Source organism: Plodia interpunctella, chromosome 20 (genome assembly GCF_027563975.2).
Source record: "Plodia interpunctella isolate USDA-ARS_2022_Savannah chromosome 20, ilPloInte3.2, whole genome shotgun sequence".
NCBI lineage: Eukaryota > Metazoa > Arthropoda > Insecta > Lepidoptera > Pyralidae > Plodia > Plodia interpunctella.
In genome coordinates, this window is record NC_071313.1 from 156,870 (window position 1) to 169,486 (window position 12,617).

The 12,617-nt window shown below is 37.5% G+C and overlaps 1 protein-coding gene across 1 annotated transcript in view; it reads left to right on the forward strand.

Annotated features, from left to right (window-relative positions):
* The first annotated feature begins 925 nt into the window (after positions 1 to 925).
* LOC128678835 (GAS2-like protein 3) overlaps positions 926 to 12,617 on the forward strand; it is a 67,647-nt gene continuing 55,955 nt past the window's right edge. Inside the window, exon 1 of the mRNA XM_053760666.2 lies at positions 926 to 1,135. The gene's annotated coding sequence lies outside the window, so the exon portion shown is untranslated. The remainder of the gene's footprint in view (positions 1,136 to 12,617) is intronic.

Here is a 12,617-nt window from a genome sequence, read left to right on the forward strand (position 1 = left end):
ATGATCTTTTTCTGATTGTCCCGGGTCTTGGATGTTTATCTATATATGTATTTATTATAAAAAATAGTATCGTTGAGTTAGTATCCCATAACACGAGTCTCGAACTTTGAGGCTAGCTCAATCTGTGTGATTTGTCCCAATATATTTATTTATTTATTAAAAAAACTTCTCATGTACCTGAAGTATCGTTTCAAAATATGTGATATTTGTGATCTTCCACACATGGCATAGGCTAACGCGGTAGCTGGTCGACAATAAGACAGCGAACCCTGGGCTCCGATGCTTAATGGCTTAGGAAGCAGCCGGGCTTTTAGATTACCGTAAATGTATACGCTAAAAGTAATCTTCTATCAATTGCTGACTGTCAGTATATAAATAACAATATCCTATTAGCTACAAAGTAATAGATACATGCATCGGCGTGCTGCACGACGTATACACGATGTGTCGCTGTGATGTGTGTAGTGGCACTGCCACAAGCCGCAGAGGTCAGCTTGGGAACCTATTCCGTCAGGATGTGCAGTATCGATCCTATATCCTTCCTGTAACCACATCTGCGGGAACCCGAGTCACCAGCCCATTATGTACTCAGAGTTATATTATGAGGTTGACACAGTAAGTACATCTAAGTTACTTTCCCGATCTTTTTTTTGGTTTTTGGTTTGCCAGATGGTAAGCATTTTCAGACGGTTTTTAGATGTGACTGGGGTCTATATAAAACTAAGTAATTCTTTTGGCAATATTGATTCTTCTTATTCTCTATGTGCCTATTCATTACGTACTTCATGTTGGCAATATTGATGGACTTATTAGAAAAAATGAGACAATTTTGACTTAAACTGTATTAGTTTTAACAATGTATACAGAATGCAGCAGGAGCGCTGTGTGAAGTGCACGTAGCACAGCCACAGCACGAACGAATGCAGGCGAGACGGCACGCAGCGATGCATCGCGCGCCCGAGCGGACTGTTGCCATATCGCACGCCGCGCCCGAGTGGACCGCACGCCTCGCGGCCAACGAACACGAACCGAAACTATCGCGTAGGTAATTTAAGTTTCGCACTAATTAGTGAGTGAGAGTGATTACAGTGCTTCTGGTTTCTGATGGCGCCGGTCCGGGGATCATAATATTTTGGTGAGTTGTCGCTTAATTTGTTCTAATTGCGGGTAGTTTTCGCGTGCGCGGTTCGGTTTTATTTATTTTTCTTTTGCGATGTTTACCCTCTAAAATAACAACTAATTAATACCTATATAATATTAAGATAAGAGATATATATACATATTTTGCTTTATTTGGATTCTGTATTATCAACCAAATTAACCGATGACCTTATATCGGCCAGAAAGCGCCATGTAACGTAAATAAATAAATATGAATGAACTATGAATACCCAACCGAACCAGATTTGCTCCACAGAACACTCGGAGGGTAACTGAAGCAGTAGGTAGTTAATTAGGAAATAGTTTACTTCTTTAACACTATTTCATTGCCACTAGTTGTTCGCCGCAAAATTAAGAGCTCACGAAAACAATTTTCTTTTTCAAAATTGTGAATACATATTTCAAAAATGACTTGGCCGATTTTGATGCGCCACGAACTTCAAAATTTTCTATTGACATATCCTACATACCTTTTAAATTTCATCAAAATCAGACCATCGGTTCGAAAGTTATCGCGTTACAAACATATATATATATACATACAAAAAAAATATTTTTGCCCCAAGATGATTTGTAAACCGCGCCCGGTCAATAATATCGGTTATGATTTCCTAATTAAGTGCACCGCCAACATCGTCACATGGGCTACACTTTGTACGATAACCTGATGAGGTAATAACATAACTTATCAATAAAGTTGGTTAATTGATTATATTTCCGCTGGCCGTCCAAATAAGCTGACCCGTCAAATCAATTATTTCATCCCCCTCTTCACATGATCCTATCACGGAGGTACTCATCTGTAACAAACTTAAGAAACAAAATTAAGAAGTAGGTATTCACCACGCATTTAGGAACTTACATAATAAAATCAGATCAAATTGTATTTCTTTTTTGCGGATTTGATGTCGGAAGTTTGTAAAAATCTAGCCAAGAAGTCCACCTGCGAGCTGCGCCCAGGGCTTCTTCCAACTTTTTATTCCAAAATTCTCAAGGAATTAAGAATTCTGGGATAAAAAATACACAATGTTGAGTTACACGTGTGTGTCAAAATTTTATTGAATAGCAACGTCTTTCTTTAGGCGAATATAAAAGATTAGTGTGAATTTCATTATCAACCAATGATATACTCGCCTGCTTGGATTGAAATATGTGTGAGTCATTACCACATTATATTTTTCTAGAACCCTTTATCTGGATTATTCTTTGCACTTTCTTTGCAAAGAAACTGTAGATAAGACATTTTTTTCTATAGACCTTGAATTGTTTTGTCAAGGTTGGTATTTATACTCCTTTACTGCTAAAATTATATCAAGTGCTAAAATTATACTGATCAAATACAAACGTTTATTTGATGTACAATCGCACTACAATCACAATAAATTCCCAAATGAGAGAACCCCTGGACTATAGGTCCTTGCAATCAGTCGGATGCTGTGTTCGGTTCGGATGCAGCAGGTAGCATGTTGTTATTCACATGCACCTACATAATTCTGCCTCATAGTTGTGTGTCTGGCTGTACGTTTGTCAGAGACAATACTTTTAAAAATAGAAAATAGTGCTTGCATTGATTATCTTCGTGTCGTGGAAGTTGAGAGATTAGAGACAGTGTAATCACAGGGTCCTGTGGCAAAAGCTCTTACACGTAACTAACATCTCTGTGCTGGCGTTGATAGGCTGTGGTGACCAGTCACCATCAAGTGGGCCTGGCTGTGGTGACCAGTCACCATCAGGTGGGCCTGGCTGTGGTGACCAGTCACCATCAGGTGGGCCTGGCTGTGGTGACCAGTCACCATCTGGTGGGCCTAGTGCCTGTTTGCATGCTTGGTAGATTAAAGATTAAAAATCTTACGTCGGTAGATAAGAATTGAAAATATTGGTACCATATTTGGCTAAGTAGTAAAATAATCTGCATTTATTTTCGTATAAGCAATTTAAAGTAATCAAAATCGAATGTGTTGCGTTCAGAACGTGACCTCAGCGTGTTATTTGGAGCAGAATACGAGCGCAAGCAACGATAAAATGCAATTAACACAATGTCGTTTAAACTTTATTAATGACACGGTAATTATATTGCTAAATTAATTGTAAACTTGTTCTCTAGGCATTTACGATTTTTTGCAAAAGGTCGGTCGGTTACAGTACACTTATTGTCTATATCGTAGAGTAACCAATAACCATTCTACTCACTAATATGTAATAAGTTAGTTCTTGCAATATACTTAAATCTGAAGTTCTAAATAATTTGTATTAACGAAAAATTAACTTACATAATGTATTAATTTGAGAATAAAATTATTTCGTAGTAATTTAGTAGAAGTAATAATATTCAAAACAAGTGGCAAACAACCCGAAGCTCTCAGAATTCAGTCAACAACCCTTGAGATCGTCGTACACATTCTATTGTTCTGTTGATATTCGCCAGTAAGAGGTAATCCAGATCGGGGCATTTCCGTGAATTTGCAATTTTGAAAACAAAGGACCTTACTTAGAATTGGGACTTGCGAGAATAAAGATTCTGGATTGTTTATTTTGTTTCTTTTTGTTTTATTTTTATCTGCACAAAGTGGATAAGGCGCGTTATTTTACTACCTACCATTAATGTGTGTCAGGTAATACAATAAATACGGAGATAAAGGTAAAATCATTCCTGTCAAATAAGTAAATAAAACAATATTTCTTTTACATTTAACTTACAAATGACTACTTATTAGTATTCGGAACTTAAAACTAAAACCTTACTTATTACAATTTATAAATCACTAGCGGGCCGTCCCGGCTTCGCTCGGGTACAACCATAATAAATTATACACCTAAGCCTTCCTCAGGAATCACTCTATACGTATATGAAAAAAAACTGCATAGTTTTAAACATCTACTTATCTATAGGGACAGACAGAGGGAAGCTACTTTGTTTTATACTATGTGGTGCTAATAATGAATGGGCGTGGTCATGGTGAAATTTGGTAGAGTTTGGGCGTGAAATTTAGTGAAATTTGGGCCGGGAGACGGGAGAGAGGTGCCCGGGCCAAAGCTAATTCACACTAGTATAGAACTAAGAAGTGTTGTAGACCATCAGTGCGACTCACCGGGAGATGACGGCGATGAGTAACCGTGCGGCGTCACGCAAGCACTGGTGATAATGAGTCGACATGAGGTATGGCAGCGCGCTGCTGCACGCCATTTACTGTTCCAGTAACGCTGAATGCTGCTGTCGTTTGCAGCCATTACTTCTACTTTATGAGATATACATAATAACTACTCGTCAAATTAATTCTGTACCGAAGCAACTGGATACATTTACACTTTGTGATAAACTTTGACGAACGAATGAAGGGATGTGAGAAATTGCCTAAGCAACATAGCCTGACTTATGACTGACTACCTAATTACAGCGTAATTATTTGGGTATTTCAGTATTTAATTTCAGCTTTGCTAAGATAGCTTTAGCCGTCAGTAATTTTTCGAAATTTCCAGACTCAATGCTGGGTCATCTCATACCTTTCTTGCGGTTCTACTAGGCTTCAGACCGGCAATAAGAAATACACGACATTTTTATTCCGTTCAAATATATTTAGGAGAATAACAATTGTCGCGTGGTACATTCCATCAATCACGTATTATATGTAATCAGTCTTACTGGACTAGTTCCATTGGAACTAATGAGCGAAGTTTTTGCTTCGTCAAGTGCGAGCGGCGCAAAAAGTGAGGTGGAGGTACCACAACACAATAACTTGTCAATCATTGCTAAAAAATTGAGCACATACCTAGTTTAGACTTGTGAATAATTCTACGGAAAAATAATATTTACGTATTGTTAAGAAAATGCTCACGTTTTATAGACTTGATAACCTTTTGTCTGGCCCCCCTCGTGTTATTGTTATCACAAGAAATGCTTATTGATTTTTTTCTTAATTAATTATTCAGACACGAACACATTAGTTTTTATAAGTGCACGTGAGTTAGTTTAGACGACCTCCGTGGCGTAATGGTCATCAAGCCGGACTGCCACACTGGAGGTCCCGGGTTCCACTCCGGTTAAGATGGAAAATTACATTTTTCAGATTCATCTGGGTCTTGGATGTTTTATATTTATATGTTATAGAATATTGTAAGACTTGATCCCATAACACAAGTCTCGAACCTACTTTAGGGCTTACTCAATCTGTGTGATTGTCCCTATATATTTATTTATTGACCGTAAGAGTGAAGCGAGCGAGGTCTAAAATTCTATTTGGGGCAAAAATATTTTTTTTGGCTTAATAAATTAATTAGAGTTAATGATTTATGATAACCTTTTTTTTTCAAAATTGTCGATCAAGAATACTTTCACATGTTAGATATCTGAGGAGTTCGTGACTACGCTCGCGATTATTTAAAATAATGCCGACTGATAAATTTTGCGATCTAGATTGGAGTCTATGATTAGAATATTCAATTACGCAGTTGACAGCTGTGCAGATACGGATACACAGCTTGATCACTGGGTGCAAGCTGTCTCTTATCTCCGCGATCGGCGATACCAGTGTCGGTCAGAAGTCTGGGTCGCCGTTCGCGCCTTGACTTGGATCATGCTTGGATCGGACGTAAACAACATAAAGCCGCGTCTCCAGTATTGCGCTTAATATATTAAGTTTTTTTGCAGCTATTCTTTGTTATGTTTCGTAATTTATGTATCAGGACATTAAAAATTACTTTAGTCTATGTTCTCAGTTGTATTTTTAACAGGATTTAGGCCTCACGTCTTAACCTGTTGATCAGAATTTTCTTAGACTGTTGGCGATACCACAATACTTTGTTTTTTATGGGCATGAAACAAAATTTATCGAAAGTCATAAGTTTAAAGTTGTTACAAAGAAAACAATTACGGCAGCCTGTGTTTTTGATAAGTCTTTAAATAAATTAATGAGATGTTTGATCCGAAGGTTTGGTTTGCTGAGAATGGCTTATGACATTCTTATGTAGCTTAGTAATTTTGTTCAATAAAGTTCATATAATTAACATTCAAATTCACATTCAGTCTACAATATCGTATTCTCGAAAAAGCCAAGATGTCGTAGCATAGCTATTGCTACGGACAAACATTTAATGAGATAAGCTCACGTGGGAGTCAGTTATAACATAAATAATACATTTGTGGACAGCTGTCGACATGATCGCTGCTTCTTATTGATCTCATAACTTCCTAGTCTCAAACGAACTAACGGAATCCTTAAAGTGCCATTGTTACATGTTAATTTATTTAATTAACTTATTTTATGACATTATGCGGTGACTCCTTTTATAATAGGATGTGAAAAGGGACAAAAAGGAGATCAGGCAAAGGGACAAATTTAACTTCGCCTGAGGCTTTTATACCAGTCAATCAATAGGTGATGCAGATCTATTTACGCAATAATCTTGTCGGAGGTGGTCATTAATGCAGTATATAATCAGATTTGATACTATTATTAAGTCATTATAAGTTAATACTTCTATGATGACCCTAATCCGTGTTTACTTATGATTATATCGTCTCCTACACAGTTCACTATTTTTATAGTCCGTGGGTGATGACGATGTATGTGTGTCTCTGTCTCGCTGCACTTTGCACATCTGCACACCGCGAGTTACTTCTTTCTCTTTTGTTAATCACTTACTTTGTAAATGCATAAAATGTAAAATGACTTATGAGAGACCTACATTTGAATAAAGTACATTTTGTGGAGAGAGACGCATCAGAACATGTTGGGTTAGAAGCTTGGATAATTTTTGACATTGCTATTATTTATATGAAAATGTCTTGGTGGTGCACCTAATAACTTCATACATTAAGGAATTTATAAGTACAGTTTCTAATATTCATTTCCTGATTGATTAAATAAGTCCTTGTCATTAATCAATCGTTTTCTTCACTCAGTAAAATTATCAATTACTTTTGAATGGCAGTAGGATCGCCCGAGGATTCTACGCAATACACTCCGCGTGGGCTCCTCCCACACGCAGCTAACATCAATGGAACAGTTTTAGTGAGGACCAGCGTGATGTCAGGAGACCATATCTAGCAGGCACCTGCACAATGGACTAAATAAAAAATATCTTGTTTACGATTTAACGTTTGAGTGAACAAAGCAGAACGCATATATATCATTATTAAGCAAGATTCATTCTATATTCTCAACTTTTTTGCTTAGTTTTTTCTTCACGGAAAACCCTATCGGAAAACGTGTTGCAGGGAAGCAAAATGTTAACTGTAGGTATGCAGTAAGGTTCGTATCCTGATAGTGCGAAGTTAATTACATGGATAATTTTGATTTCCCTTTGCCATTCCGGCTCGTCCAATTGGGATATAGCTCGGAAACTGCTTACCTCTGTGGTCTCCAAACCATGGTGCACACGCTGTCTTGTCCTGCGTGTCTTACCACCTGTTCGCTGGAGAACCTTGAATGCTGTTCGCCGAGTTGCCACGGTAAGAAGAAGAAGGGTTTAGGAAAATAATAAATAAGGCTGGATGATAATATGTATAAAGTTGTAAGGACATTCTTAATCTGGTTAAAAACTCTCGTTATACTGTTGCGTAGCAGACCAGTTGTTTGCCCGGTGTTTGCACAAAGTAGAACAAACGTCTTTCATACCTACTTAGTAATCGCGATTTTAACCCATTCAAATCATGGTATATGTTATTCAATTCAGCCATGGTGTATGTGAGTGGAGTGTCGACATCCGGCCCAATGGAAGCCGGACAAGCGGGAGTGTGTCCTCGCTTGTGAACCCGCTCGATTATGACAAAGGTTGCTCCTTCACTTTGCAGTAAATTAAGGTTTAATATTTATATATAGGAATAACAATGACCATTATCGCACATTCAATTTTATACCAATGTCAATACAGTCATTCGTTTCATCCGTCTCGTAATTTATTCGTTGTAGATATTGTTACCGCAATCTCCTGACCTGTGTTTCAACCACATATCTACGGTTTCTTAGTCTAACTCGAGGTACACTTCAGGGAATGCATTGGACTTTTCTTTCGGTCATATGTGTTGTAACACCTAATAAGGCATGCGCCTCACGTCCGTGCGCACGCGGCGCGGATGTAGTCGTAAACTTCGCGGCTCTCAGCATTCTAATGGAGTTTTTGATCAAGCGTGACATTGTGGTAGAAGATGAAATGACAACACACAAATACATTTTCTAAAACGACTAAATGTCGTTTTAGAAAATGTATTGACTGTAATATTCATTTTTAATGAGCAAAAAGACAGGCGCTTAAAAGTTGTCGTTCGGTGATTTTCATAAAACCGAATTACTCAAAAGTTTCACTAGCTCGGTGGCCGGACAGCTTACAGCGACTTCTAAAACAACTTAGTACTGCTAGCAGTAAATGACATGCCAATGGTGGTGATAGCCTAGACAACTGAATTGCTTAACATCAAGAGCTTAATAACTAATAAGTATAAAGAATCCTTGTATCAACAGACAGTATAATACAAAATACTGTCATTATTTTTATAAATAAATCAAAATTTGGAACATATATCTATATTGCTTAGAATTGTTCTCCAGTTCAAAAACTGTTTTCACAATTCCACATTTACAGAGTTACAATTACACATTTAGAAGTTAATTACGAGGGAAGCAATCCTCTTGTGACTGTGACATAATAACGGACGCAGGTGTGGGCTGGTCCGTCCCATATTCTGATGTATTAGCAGAAGTGGGTCAGTCATTGTCTGTCTGTCTGTCCGGTCACCAAAAGCGGGACAGCGAGAGTCACGACACGTTTAGTTAATACTCGTAGTACTCTCGTTACGAACTGATGGGAGGTAATTATATGTTTCTATAATGTTGGTTACATTACATAGTTTTCTTCAGGCCATATGACGTTTTGTTTTAGAAAAATATATGAGGGATTACGATGTAGACGGAGCCTGGGGGCGTATGTTACACATAGTTAGGTTAGCCGTACACACGTAATGATACAAGTTTTAATTGACGTCACACAGAAAGATAAAATAAATTAAACAATAGGACACAATAACTCCAGTCCGCACTATAAGACAAATCGTCAGCGAAATCTTTTGTAGTTTATAAATATAGTAATTGCGGTTAATAGGTCGTTGATCGGTCACATCGCAAAGCCGACATGAACACAGCACGGAATCAGTTTCTGCTGTCTTTCACAATCTAATTAGATCGCCTGTCAGCGCACGCCTACTCGGGTATATCGACTACTACTAGGTATATCGACAAATGATAAGCTTAAGTACATTACGTCATAATTATATAGGTAGACATTAATTCCAACACGGAATACTTCAAGCTGGACTGACAAATTATTTCTAAAATAATAATAAAAATCACTTTATTGCCTTACTACTTACAATATTATACTTATTTATAAGTAGACATTAAATATACTTATACAATTTGTTATAACTAATAATATGGCTAAGGAATTACTCAGCTTGTGGTAACCCCAACAGTGATTTGTTGAAGATTTTCGGACACCTCTCTCCCTGAGATTGCGGAGTGAGACGGAGACTCCCGAGTGCGGGAGATAATTTATTATTAAACGATTGTTGAATTGTTAACGTTTACTGATTTTAGTGCCTTTTATACTTAATCTTATGATATAGTTACACTAAGCTTTTATCTATCTCCCCGTAAGTTACATCTCTTGCTATAAAGATATAAGCTATGACATGATATTGTCTTTATCATTCATGCAAAGGGCTCCCTGCCCAGCCGTGGGCTGGACGTGGGTGAATCATATCTGCAACTAGTCGTGAAGTCCACTTTCATTATTTTTATGACATCGTCAACTGCTCATGTTACGTGCGTTACGTGCGCTGTGATCACGACGTACCGATCCATGGCTCTATGCTGCGTATGACTCATGGAGATAGGAAAATCAGGGCGTTTGTGGATTCGCATGTTTCAATTTAGCTAACGCGTGGAAACCTTATAATTTTTGAGTAGGTACGTTTCCTTCTTTTCTTAAATCAAATAATACGATAAACTTATAAGAGAACTAGATGGTTATGATGGAAGAGTGAACGAGATGAATGGTTTAATGCAATCTCTGGTCATCGTTTTGCTATAATCAAAATATTAAGGTATGTATGCTTGAATTTACTGCATGACATTTTTTCAAATGACAGATCAAATACAAAATATACATCATACTTTTATATTGGAGTAATATTTTGTTTAGTAGAAGCTCCCTTCTCTGACCTGCAGGTTATCTCGGCGCTTGCTGACAGATTACAAAACTTTACCCATTCGTTGTTGAGATAACGTCCACTTTAGGAGATAAAGGGCCATTTGTGTCTATTTTTGTTTAACCACCTTCATTTCAGATTTATGGAACCGATAGAGACCGTGGAGAAATCATGTTTGAATTTCATAACAATAACTATGAAGGTTCTCCCGAAAAAAGAAAAATATTTTCGATGCACTGCAAAGCGCCTGCGGCAAGGACAACAAATATAAATGCTAAATTATGCTTTTGGCAATATTGTGTTGTATAGCGGAGATCGTGTTTCATGCGGCGAGACGGAGTTTACTGCCGAATCATTGTGCCTCCTCCAGACGATGGCAAGGGGCTTCAGATCAGAGAGAAGAGGAGATGAGCTATGGTGGAATCAGTTAGATTTAATTATGAATTTTATTATATTATCAACAACTTGATAGTAGAAAGTACTTTTTATCCCAAATTTCCCACGGGGCGCAGCTAGTTTAAAAATGGACAACCTCAATGAAGCCATTGAGGTAATATTTTTGGGAAAACATTATTTGACTTGTTCTCGTTGCCAAATGCTATCGACGCGCAGAAGTACTTCAATCAGAAATTCTACGATAATCCTCCAAAAACGATGCAAATAATATAATACTTTCTTATATATTATACGTTCGTCGCCGCTTTATTCACCTATGCTTGTAAGCCTGCGAAACTAATAAAAAAATTGTAAAACATTATTTATAACCATTAGAGCAAAGGTATACTGGATAATTTAATTACTCATTCATCACATCTTCTAGTTTCTTTGCTTTGCGACGGCGACGGTTTAGTGGTCGTAAACGCTGAAACCTCGTTAAATAGATTCGAGTCTGCGCAGGATGCTCTTCCCGTAAACGTGTTGCGAGAAATGACCACCGCCTGCGCAGATACGTGGGCCGGAGACTGTTACGGATGGAAGGGAGAATGACTCATGTCATGTCATGACTTCGTTTTGAAAAACATGGTCAATTTTGGTTGCTATACAAAATGCATATTATGTAATATATATATTCCATTATAATGTTCATTAAGTCAAAATTTAATTACCAAGCTGTGTTACCAAGTCATATATCTAGTTGTAGTCAACTAGGCTGTGCACTGTGAAAAAGTTAAATATGCTGACTCTTGCTCTCGATTATATTAAGCTCTTCCCGATGTTTCGATGAATATATTTCTCCTCTCTCGAAGAACTAAATTATTTTGAATTGTGTGTCAATAATTTTAAGATTATTACTCGAAATGAGATTTTGAAGGGAGTTCGGAAGTGTTTACAACACTAACAGATTATAGTGCAGTTGACAAGTACTAACCGCAAAAACAGATATATTAAGAATAGCAAGAACTTTAAATTCCAAATGGTGTGTTTGCGTGACCTTTGGTTTTAATGGTGCTGTCCAGATAGTCCGTAAAACATTCACTGCAGTATATCTCGCAGGATTTGCAGAGCTTGCATTCTTGCTGCCGTCGAGTGCGTCGTAAAGCTATTCTGGCGGAGTAAAAGACCCTTGCTGTTGTAAACCATTGAAATTAAGTCAATGTCAGCTTGGAGACGCCATGCCTTAAATATCACAATTTCTTCCTAATTGGATTTAAAAACTGATGGAGGTATATATTAGCTCATAACATTTATCATCTGGATCCCTTCATCTGCAGCCCTCCGTGACCCACTGCTGGGCATAGGCCTCCTTCCGTCTCCGCCAACCATCTCTATTCCGGGCTATCCCCACCCAGTTGTTGCTAGCAATTTCTATATTTTATTATAGCATTTATCACTTAATTTTATTGTATTATTTCACCAACCGCGCGCCAGACTCGTACGACTGTTATGGCTCAAAGTTTCTTTAAAAGGAGGATAAGCCAGTGTCGCAATGCATCACAGACAGACCAACAAACCATTGTTATAGTCACTGAATATCATTCATATTGATGGTCTACATTTCTCAATGTGCTTCTTTATTTCAGGGCTCCATGCTATTTATAGAGCTGTCGCTTATTTGTTTTAAAAAACTTATTAGGGCGAGTCACTGGCAAGCGGACACAATAAGGTGTCTTTTCGGATGTTCAGTATTTTGTGTATTTCCAAAAAAACAAACAGGCTTAAATATTGTTAATGATTTTATAGATAAATAATGTAATTTATTTGTGTGTCTAATTTCTGTTCGCAAAAACTTTGTCGGTATAAAAAGGATTAGCCA